This window comes from Thalassophryne amazonica, chromosome 11 (assembly GCF_902500255.1).
Source record: "Thalassophryne amazonica chromosome 11, fThaAma1.1, whole genome shotgun sequence".
Classification (NCBI taxonomy): Eukaryota; Metazoa; Chordata; class Actinopteri; order Batrachoidiformes; family Batrachoididae; genus Thalassophryne; species Thalassophryne amazonica.
The window spans coordinates 111,445,089-111,456,799 of NC_047113.1; the positions used below are offsets into that span (position 1 = coordinate 111,445,089).

General features: G+C 45.5%; 1 long non-coding RNA gene across 1 annotated transcript; it reads right to left on the minus strand.

The window, feature by feature from the left end:
• Positions 1–4,913: 4,913 nt before the first annotated feature.
• On the minus strand, positions 4,914–11,334 carry LOC117520793. The gene is made up of 3 exons (XR_004563764.1): positions 11,251–11,334; positions 7,245–7,247; positions 4,914–4,925 (listed from the first exon to the last, which is right to left on the minus strand). It is a non-coding gene; the product is annotated as an uncharacterized LOC117520793 (long non-coding RNA).
• Positions 11,335–11,711: the final 377 nt, after the last annotated feature.

Below are 11,711 nucleotides of genomic sequence, written 5' to 3' on the forward strand. Positions count from 1 at the left end.
TCCCCGCCTGTTATCATGATCTGTCCACAGTATTTAGTAAGGCCAAGGCCAAGTCTCTGCCTCCACATCTGTATGACCGTGCAATTGACCTATTGCCTGGAGCCACATCCCCAAGGGGCACGTTATAATCCCTCTCTGGGCCAAAATGAAAAGCCATGGACATTTATATCCAGGAATCACTCACCACAGAATTAATCCAACCTTCCTCATCTCCTGCTGGGTGTAGGAGTCTTCTTTGTGGAGTAGATAGATAAGACATTACAACCTTGTATTGACTATAGAGGTCTTCATGACATTACAGTGAAGAATAGACACCCCTTCCCATTGCTTGCTTTGGCATTTGAGCCTCTAGAGGAAGCCAAAGTATTTACCAAACTAGACATTCGTAACATTTGGTCAGAATACAGGAGGAGGATTAGTGGAAAACGGCATTTAACACACCCACTGTTCATTATGAATACTTTGACATGCCTTTTGGTCTCACAAATGCTCCTGCAACCTTTCAGAATTTGGTCAGTGATGTACTCCATGACATGCTTAATCGTTTTGTGTTTGTATACCTAGATGATATCCTGATATTCTCCCCCGATGAAAAGACTTACGCGCAGCATGTTCAGTCGGTCCTTCAGCTGTTCCTTCAAAATCAGCTATTTGTGAAGGCGGAGAAATGAGAGTTCCACAAATCCTCAGTTTCTGTTCTGGGGTTTGTACTGTCTGAGGGGAAGGTTAGGAGGGATCCAGTCAAGGTGACAGCTGTGGCTGAATGGATCATACCACACACCTGCAGGGAGGTGCAGAAGTTTGCAAACGTTCACTGAAAGTTCATTTGCAATTTCAGTACATTAGCATCTCCCTTACATAATCTCACTTCACTCCACAGATGCCTGATCAGAGGAATGTGAGGTGTTTTCTGGCTCTAAAACAGCATTTCTCATCAGCTCTGGTGCTGCTCCTCCCAGATGCTGGCTGGCAGTTCGTGGTCAAGGTTTACGACGATATTGGGATGGGGCCGTCCTTTCACAAGTGTGTTAACATCACTTTAAGCAGTTGGGATGAGTTCATTAGTGAAATCACCTGCTGGAGTCAGTGCCTGCAAAGAAAATGTGTACCCCCTTGGCCCTTTCTGGAATACATTGGATACCATTGCTTTTGATACTATGGTTTCCCATGGGACCGCAGTTCTGGGCAGTTCCAGACCCGGTTCTGGGCTGAGTTCTGTCGTCACTTAGGAATGTCTCTCACCCTGTCCTATGGCCATCACCCCAGTCTAATGGTCAGACTGTATGGATTAATCATGAACTTGAAAAAGGACTTTCCATTACATCCACTTGACATCCTGTAACCTGGTCCAAACATATGTTCTGGGTGGAACAAGCTCATAACCTTGCCGTCCTCACCCATAGGTTTTTCTCCATTTCATGTTGTCCATGGTTTTCAGCCTACCTTGTTTCCATCCACAGACTCTAATTCCTGGTCCTGTCCACCTTGGCCATGGTGGAGAGATGTAGGAAGACCTGTGAGCAGGCCCATCAAACACTCCTCCGGTCGTCAGTCATCTACAAGTCTACTGCAGATCACAAGAGGTCTCTTGCTCCATCCTACTTTCCTGGCAAAAAGTCTGGTTATCCACAAAGCATCTGCCACTATGGGTGGACACGAGAAAACGCAGGTTTGTCTGACTTTTCCCTGTATCCAAGGTTGTCCATCCGGTGGCTGTCTCTCTCAAGTTCCCAAGGGCCATGCATGTTCACCTGATGTTTCATATCAGCCAGGTCAAGCCTGTGAAGACCTGCACCCTCTGACATCCTGCCATTCCCCCTCCTCCCGCCTGGTTCATGGACCGTGGCCCGGTCTTCACGGTTCAGTGGCTCCTGTCCACTCATCAGGGCCAGGGGATCCAGTATCTGGTTGATTGGCTGGTGTATGGTCCAGAGGAACACTCCTGTATTCCCTATTGCTTTATTCTGGACCCGGATCTTGTCCTTCCACACCTCGCATTCAGATGCTCCTCTTTCTCTGTGTTCTGGTTTTGATCTGCTTGGTGTTTTTCTAACTGTACTCTCTTGTCTGGTGGTTGGGATCTGGGCATGTCTTGTCCTTTTTGTTTGCCACACCCTCTTCCTGGTTGTTCTCCCACACCTGTATCTTATTTTGCCAATTGCTCCTTAAACCTTTTCCTCATGCCTTTACCGGTTGCCATTGTCACTTGTGTCTTCTTTCCAGCTCTGTACTTTGTTCTTGATCTTGACTTTTTTGCCTTGCTGTGTACTAAACCTGTTGCCTGTTTTTGACCTCAACCTTATCTCATGTTTCATAAATTAGAGCAACACCTCTGCCTTGCTTTGTATCACAAGGGATTAACCAAATGTCTACACTGGTGGGCAGGCCAGCAGTAGGTTTAAGCCAGGTTTCACATAAACCCATCATATCTAAATGGTGTTCCATAATTAGATCTTTTACTTAGTGATTTTGAGGACAGTGATCCTATGTTAATGACCTTATGTTAAGTAAGACCCTCTTTCCAGCTGTGGGTTTCGTATTTTCTAGTCCTGCCTGCTTCGGTGTGTTTTCAACCTCCTGCCAAGCAGTTCCGACCTCGCCTAAGCATGATGATCATTGTACTGCTGGTGTGTATTTTAGACTGCCTTCCCGTGTACCGACCATTGCTTTCCTCACTAAAGCCTTTTTTCAACAAGAGCTGTGTGGGTGAGCCTCGCATTTGTGTCCTACTGAACCAGCCTGTCAACAGACATATTAGACAGGTAACAGAAATAAGAGAAATGATTACAACCTTGTATTAATTAGAAGAGCATCTCCTCCCTTTCCCCCTCCTTGTTGGCACCTTTGTTGTTGTCAGTCATCTTTTTGGGATGATGATGATGGGGTTACGTGGCTTGTGGACCTGAGCCAGTCACTCCACTTCAGACTAACAAATTCTAAGAAAATGTTTGATGTCAGACTTCATGCTACAGTGAGACTCATCTCTCCATGTTTGCATACCAGCCCTGTTTGGCTGCTCATTTGAGTGCAGATGACACAGTGGACTGAAGGAGTGTCTGAGGCACATTTACAGACAAATCTAATCTGTAGGTTGGAACGCTGATGCTTTGATTAAATCAGTGTAGTGATGGCAGCCGTGCACACTGTATATCAGGCATTCCACATTTTATCTATTAGTATTTTCTGGAGTAAAAGTCACAGTTTATTTATTGTTACTACTTTGGGACATCCTGTTACTTACACTCTGCTGCAAATTATATACTGAAAAATCACCCATTCAATAATAATAATAATAATAATAATAATAATAATAATGATCGTAATAATAATAAAAACCTTGCCAGGAATCAAGATGATAAAAAACAAAAAACGTCCAATAATTATATTACACTACAACAATGAACAAATTCCCAAATTCAGGAGCCCATTAAAATAAATAAACTCGAGCACCGTGCTCATCGAGCACAAAACTCTGCCAACACTAGCTTCCAATTGCACACATTTTACCTGTTAGAGTCCTGTTAGAAGTGCTTTTCATAAGCTAAATTAGATGTGATCAAATGTTAGGAGGATGCATTTAGTTCATGCACTTGAATTCAAATTTTGATTGAGTTTTTTCAGTTCTGGTTTCTGAATTCTTTTTTCAGATCATTTTAACAGAACATTGGTTGTCTTTGCTATGCACAATTTGTCATTGTCTTTTGTTATATGGCTTCTGACTGATGGAAAACAGGCATAAAATTGTAAGTTCTGTCCAATTTTGGTGGCATAGGTAAATCCATAACAGGAAAATGAGTGATTGATAGCAGGAGGTGGTAAAATCACAAGTCAGAATTTCAATACATGCACTGGGAAATGATTCACAATATTAATACCAGCATTTTGGCATCAAAATTAATCCTATATCTTGAAAATAACCCCCACCCCTTGAATGTAACAAAGTATGGTCTATTTTCAATTATCTGGCTATGTGTAAAGTTTGTCCACGCTCTTCAAAAACTTTAAAAACATAAACCATTGTCAAAGGTTTTATTTCAGTCACACTGTGTTAATAACAGAACTTAGGAGGAGGCCATGCTTTTCAAAAACTTTAAAAAAACATAAACCACTGTCAAAGGTTTTATCAAATTATTTAGTTTCAAATTCTTTTTCTTTTGTTTTTGCCTTGGCCATGACACTTGATTTACAACTTGCCATGCTGTGACTTGAAATTACATGTGTAATTGCATGATCACTGTAATAATATCAGTACTTATGTAGCTTTTGTGACTTCTCTAAAACAAGTACTACCAAGTCAGGAGCATTATATATCATAAACTTGAATGTTGTGTTCAGTGCAGGGTTCATCAAAACTAATCATGAAGCCAAAACAATTACATTCTAATATTTCGAAAGATGTTAAAATTACAGTATATATTGCAGTTTTATTTTTTGCATTGGGTTTTTTTTTTTTTTTGTCCTGGTAGACACCCACTTCCTATATGAAATATCTCCCAAATTACACAATGCACAATCTCTGAAGTGGATGTAAGCACATTTGAAAAAATATATATATATATTTTCTACCATCACCACCTCCTGCTTGTCAGGATTCAGAGCCAGGTATTTAACAGAATAGAACCCAAATGCAAGACAGCTAAAACACAGGAGGTGAGTTCAAAAAAGTTGCCAAGTTTTAATAAACAGTCAATGAGCCCGATATACAAAAACAGGAGTGAGTAAGGCTTCAACAAAAATAGGCTTTATCCAGATAGGGGTGAGGTTTAAAAAAAAAAACAGCAAGAGTGAGGAAAGTTACAACTAAAATACAAATAACCCTGAACACAGGGTGAGGGAAAAACCAGTCAAAACAGAAAGTACAAACAAAAGCCAAATATGCTTAGAGCTCCAGGGAATTACCTGAACATATCAAACAAACAAATAAACTTAAAGAATTACAATGATCAATAATATAATTCATACCACCACAACATGAGAAGAAAGACTAACTCAAAATGTGACCTTAAATAACCAGCTGAACTAATGAGGCACACCTGTATTGATTACACAAAAAGAACATGTACTCACAAAAGGAGAACACCAGAGTGCAGCAGAGAACAGACTTCCATATGAAGAGAAATACAACACTTGACCCCCAAGTCATAACCTGAACACAGAGACAGGAACTGCAAAAATCAAATGAAACCTGAAGGACTGTTAACACAAATAAAACAAAGAAATAACTTAACAGACTAAATAGGGGAACAGCCCTGAACAAACACCAAAAAATAACCCATCACAGATGGCTGCATGACACTGCTATGATTGAGGCCCTTTTGATTTAGATATAATGCAAAATCTACACCAAAATGTACACCAAGGCAGTTGTGAAAAGTGCAAGTTTTTTTGGTTTCCAGTGGAGAAAGGAAGACGAGGCGAATGGGAGACGTCGTGTTGGTAAGTGTTGGCCTACACAGCTAACCAGAGTAGCTGCATTCTCTTGCCTGCAAAACCGCCTCGATGCATTTGAGCTCTGGGTCATAAACAAACTGCAACACATGTCCACTTTCCACCACATTGTCACTTTTATTTTGTATTTTCATTTTGTTTGCATGTAATTTGCCCAAAATCTCAGTGAAAGTGCTGTGTTTCTGTCCCCAGAAGTAGAGATATTACGTCACACGCATCATGTTTTACCCCTTTAGCGCCCGCCTTCAAACGAGACTGTGCTGCCCAATTGACTGTAGGTGGTGGGCAAGGTTGGGTAGGATTACTTTGAAATGTAATCCAAAAGTAATCAGATTACAAGTAATCCAAATGTACGTACATACATACATACATACATGTAATCCACATGTATTCTTTCAAAGTAATCCTACCCAACCTTGGTGGTGGGGGTGAATGAGTGTGCATAAATGTGTCCTTGAAAGAGACTGGCATCCAGGGTGTACCTCACCTCACATCCTATGACTGCTGGGATAGGCTTCAGCCCCCCTGTGACCCTTGACTGGAGTAAGTGGGTATAGAAAATGAATAATCAATTTGCCTCCCATTTTATTGCAGCCTTACCAATGCTGTGGTCAGAAATACATGTCCATCTGATGTTTTCTGTGGTCCAACCTCCACAAAATAACATTCAGTATGTTGCCCATCCCACATTTATCTGCCATCTTGTTTATTTTTCAAATGTAAGTCCACCGTGCTGTGGTGTGCAGTGCAGCTCCTCTGGTTTGTGTATGCCTGATACCGTCAAATCTCACGAGCTGTACCAACCCAGTCTCACGGCAAATCGTGATTCAGCAGCACGAAATATACATTAATCTATTGGTTCATGATACTGGCATGAAAAGCGCCTCATTTTTGTCACGGCAGCACAAATTCATTCTCATTCATTCCGTGATAACTGCACGAAATTAAAAGTGAAGCAGGGGGGGGTCGGGGTGGTTATGGTTAGTGTTGGGGGTAGGAGTAGGGTTAGTAATAGTGAGTTAAAAAAAAAAAAAAGTCACAAAAATTTGACTCATTTCGTGATGGGAGCACAAAAGAAAAAAAAATGCGAGACTGGGCTGGCTATATAGAGAAGGTTCTGATTAGTACTTGAATGGGAGACCTTTTCAAAAGACAAAAAAAGAAAAAATTTTTTTTTGCCAAATCCAGTGTGGATCTATACTGGATCCACTGTGAACCCTGACCTATGGTGTTCCTGTCCATTGTTAAACTTGCCATGAAGGAAACTGTTAAAAAGTGAGGTCTATGGACAGACAAAACAAAGGAACTTATACTCAAGAAAATACTTTATGTCACAATCTGACACTACAACAAATAAATATGATTCTTATAATGAGTCATTCACTTATCACAGCAATGTCATTCATGACTCTTGGTCCTCAGCCTTTGAGAACCAGAGATGCCTGGGAAGAGGTTCTAGAGAAATTGGGTCTCTGGGCAGAGGTGTTTGGTGATGCTAATATCTTTCCAGCAGAAAAAAGGTCCAGGGCCTGTATTCACAAAATATCTCAGAGTCCTCTCAGAGAGCTCCCAACATAGCCTAAAGATTCCTAGCAAGTAATCTTAGCGTAAGAGTGATGCAGGAAGTGTCTGAGAGCAACTCTGAGCAAGGAGTGGATAGAAACTTTTATCTCTGTGAGGAGCCGGGGTTGATCCCGTTGCTAGGTATGACGTAGTCCTCTAAAAGCTGTGATTGGTTGTCACAAAAAGGTAAAGAGAAAAAAATGCGCTCCACACTCTTAGTTAATGGACAGCACAATCTGACTGTATTAAGAAATGTGTAATCATCAAAATAATTTAATATCATGACGTTGAAAGGACTGGGTGGCGGTCGAGGGCGGGTGGCCCCTGGCTGTTGGGACGTGGAATGTCACCTCGCTAGGGGGGAAGTAGCCTGAGCTTGTGCGGGAGGTTAAGCGATACCGACTACAGATAGTTGGGCTCACCTCCACGCACAGCTTGGGCTCTGGTACCCAACTCCTGGAGAGGGGCTGGACGCTTCATTTTTCTGGCATTGCCCACGGGGAGAGGCGGAGAGCTGGGGTCGCATTGCTTATTGCTCACCAGCTCAGTCGCCATGTGTTGGAGTTCACTCCGGTAAACGAGAGGGTCGCGTCCCTACACCTTCGGGTCGGGGACAGGTCTCTCACCATTGTCTCGGCCTACGGGCCAAGCAGCAGTGCAGAGTACCTGACCTTCCTGGAGTCCCTGGGAGGGGTACTAGATAGCGCTCTGACTGGGAACTCCATTGTTCTCCTGGGGGATTTCAACCCCCACGTGGGCGGTGACAGTGAGACCTGGAGGGGGGTTATCAGGAAGCACGGCCTCCCCAATCTGAACCCGAGTGGTGTTCAGTTGTTGGACTTCTGTGCTAGTCACAGTTTGTGCATCACGAACACCATGTTCGAGCACAAGGGTGTCCATAAACGCACGTGGCACCAGGACACCCTGAGCCGGAGGTCGATGATCGACCTTGTAGTCGTATCATCTGACCTTTGGCCATGTGTCTCGGACACTGGAGTGAAGAGAGTGGCAGAGCTGTCAACCGATCACCACCTGGTGGTGAGTTGGATCCCCTGGGAGGGGAGGAAGCCGTCAGACCTGGCAGGCCCAAACGTTTCGTGAGGGTCTGCTGGGAACGACTGGCGGAACCGTCTGTCAGTGAGGTCTTCAACTCCCACCTCCGGGAGAGCTTCTCCCAGATCCAGGGGGAGCTGGGAGACATGGAGTCCAAGTGGACCATGTTCTCCACCTCCATTGTCGATGCGGCCGCTCGTAGCTGTGGTCGCAAGGTCTCTGGTGCCTGTCGCGGCAGCAATCCCAGAACCCGGTGGTGGACACCGGAAGTAAGGGATGCCGTCAAGCTGAAGAAGGAGTCCTACTTATCTTTGTTAGTAGGTGGGACCCCAGAGGCAGCTGACAGGTACCGGCAGGCCAAGCGTGCCGCAGCCTGTGCGGTCGCAGAGGCAAAAACCCGGGTCTGGGAGGAGTTCGGGGAGGCTATGGAGGATGATTTTCGGTCGGCCTCGAAGAGATTCTGGCAATCCGTCCGACGCCTCGGGAGGCGGAAGCAGCTCTCCACCCGCACTGGAGCTGTTACTGGACTGGGGATGTTGTCGGGTGGTGGAAGGAGTACTTCGAGGATCTCCTCAATCCCATCGTCACGTCTTCCGAAGAGGAAGCAGAGACTGGGGACTCAGAGGCGGACTCATCCATTACCCAGGCCGAAGTCACCGAGGTGGTTAGTCTGCCTCTGGATTGGCAGACTGGGGTGGTGGTCCCTCTGTTTAAGAAGGGGGACCGGAGGGTGTGTTCCAACTATAGGGGGATCACACTCCTCAGCCTCCCCGGTAAGGCCTATTCCAGAGTACTGGAGAGGAGAATTCGACCGATGGTCGAACCTCGGATTCAGGAGGAGCAGTGTGGTTTTCATCCTGATTGCGGCACACTGGACCAGCTCTACATGCTCCATCGGGTGCTCAAGGGTTCATGGGAGTTCGCCCAACCAGTCCACACGTGTTTTGTGGATCTGGAGAAGGCGTTCGACCGTGTCCCTCGGGGCACCCTGTGGGGAGTGCGCCGGGAGTACGGGGTCCGGGGTCATTTGCTAAGGGCTATCCAGTCCCTGTACGACGGCAGCAGGAGCTTGGTTCGCATTGCTGGTAGTAAGTCAAACCTGTTTCCAGTGTACGTTGGCCTCTGCCAGGGCTGCCCTTTGTCACCGGTTCTGTTCATTATTTTTATGGACAGAATTTCTAGGCACAGCCAGGGTGTAGAGGGGGTTTGGTTTGGGAACCACAGAATCTCATCTCTGCTGTTTGCGGACGATGTGGTTCTGTTGGCTTTGTCAAATCAGGACCTTCAGCTTGCACTGGGGCGGTTTGCAGCTGAGTGTGAAGCGTCCGGGATGAAGATCAGCACCTCCAAATCTGAGGCCATGGTTCTTGACCGGAAAAAGGTGCTTTGCCCTCTTCAGGTCGGTGGAGTGTCCTTGCCTCAAGTGGAGGAGTTTAAGTATCTCGGGGTCTTGTTCACGAGTGAGGGACGGATGGAGCGTGAGATCGATAGATGGATCGGTGCAGCATCTGCAATGATGCGGTCACTGTATCGGACTGTCGTGGTGAAGAGAGAGCTGAGTAGGGGGGCAAAGCTCTCGATTTACCGATCGATCTACGTTCCGATCCTCACCTATGGTCATGAGATTTGGCTCTATGACCAAAAGAACGAGATCGCGAGTACAAGCGGCCGAGATGAGTTTCCTCCGCAGGGTGGCTGGGTGCTCCCTGAGAGATAGGGTGAGGAGCTCGGTCACTCGGGAGGAGCTCGGAGTCGAGCCGCTGCTCCTCCATGTCGAAAGGAGTCAGTTGAGGTGGCTCGGGCATCTTTTCCGGATGCCCCCTGGACACCTCGCTGGAGAGGTGTTCCGGGCACGTCCCATTGGGAGGAGGCCCCGGGGAAGACCCAGGACACGCTGGAGGGACTACATCTCTCGGCTGGCTTGGGAACGCCTTGGGGTTCCCCCGGAGGAGCTGGGGGAGGTGTGTGTGGATCAGGAGGTCTGGGCGACTTTGCTTGAGCTGTTGCCTCCGCAACCCGACTCCGGATAAAGCGGAAGAAAATGGATGGATGGATGGATGGATGTTGAAACTCAGCAAAATGAAATGAATTGTTACACAGCTTCATAATGTTTGAATGTGTTGTGAAAGTGTTGTGACACGGACCCACAACAGGGGGCGTTAATGAACGGACAATGGATAAGCCAAAAAGTAACAATTTAATGTTGTGAATCGCACAACGAAGTACAGACAAAAACAATATGGTGGAATGTCAATTATACACAAGGTGACGTGTGGGCAGGCTCGAAGATAGAAGACGTCTGGCGAGAGAAGAGCCGGATCCCACACAGCTTCCACCACCAACGGACCTGAAGAACACCGGAGCCGCCAAGCCCTGCGCCCCAGGTGGCCACTGTCTTCAGCAGTCAGACCCGATACTGCTGGCAGAGAACAGAAACAGTATTGATGAGTGTGAGTTCGCACACTCAGTAATCCCACAGTCTGTGTTCTTTAAGGAGGGAGCACCTCCACCTCCAATCACACACTCGTGCAGCTCCTGTTTAACCACTTATCTGGTTTGGGGTGTGAGGCGAAGCCGTCGCAGTCCACACCAAACGCCAATCCCACAGATAAGGACACACCACAGGAAAACGGCTGCAAAGAAGTTCAGATTATTACTTAATGTAAGTCAGCAGAGAAGTTACCTGAATGGTAGTTGATTTCTCAGCGAGGAGGTGGAGTCGCAGTCCGGCCTTTATGGAGATGGTGATGAGTTGACTGAGTGACAGCTGGTGCTGATGAAGAGTGACAGCTGTCACTCCCAGTGGCTCCGGCGCCCTCTCGTGCTTGAAGCCCGCACTCCACGCAGGGCGCCATCTGGTGGTGGTGGGCCAGCAGTACCTCCTCTTCAGCGGCCCACACAACAGAATGTCCCTCATTCACATGCCGAGTATTATATTGTTATGTTTACTCTCCATAGGAGAGCGCCTCTCATATTTGTTCCAAGAAGCAAGTGTGAGAGGCGCTGGTACGTGCTGCAATCCAAAGCGAGAGCAGAGATTGCAGCACACAAGCCAAATTCTTCTCAAACAGGTGATTTTAGGCTGTGGCTGGCATCGCTTACTTTGATATTAATAATATATGTTATCAAAATTAGAAAATGATGTACAATGACATTGGAGAGAGCGTCTCCTTTTTCAGTGCAAACAGAAAAACTAAAAAAAAAGTATAGTTATAAGTATAAAATCCTACAGGACAGTGCAATGAAAATTTCTATGTACAAATATAGATAATATTTTTATTTTATATATATATATATATATATATATATATATAATGGCCTTCATCTCAGGCATTACTACATTACTATGCGGGGTGGGAAAAGTAAGCTCATTCCTAATGAGGTCCACCACAAACATTATCAAGTAGTTAGCGTGTTACTAAATCACTGCTATTCAACATAAAGAGAATATCTCTCCTTCTCCCTCTTTCCATTATCTTCTCTGTTTGAGACCCTCTTAGGTTTCTTAAAAGATCTCCTCCCTCATCTTAACAGTTTTGCACCTTAGGAGCTGTCTTAAGGCCCAAAGATGCTTTGTGAATAACTTTTATCTTGCCAAGGGAAAATTTGAAGAAATAGAGATACTTTGTGGATATGGGCCCTGGACT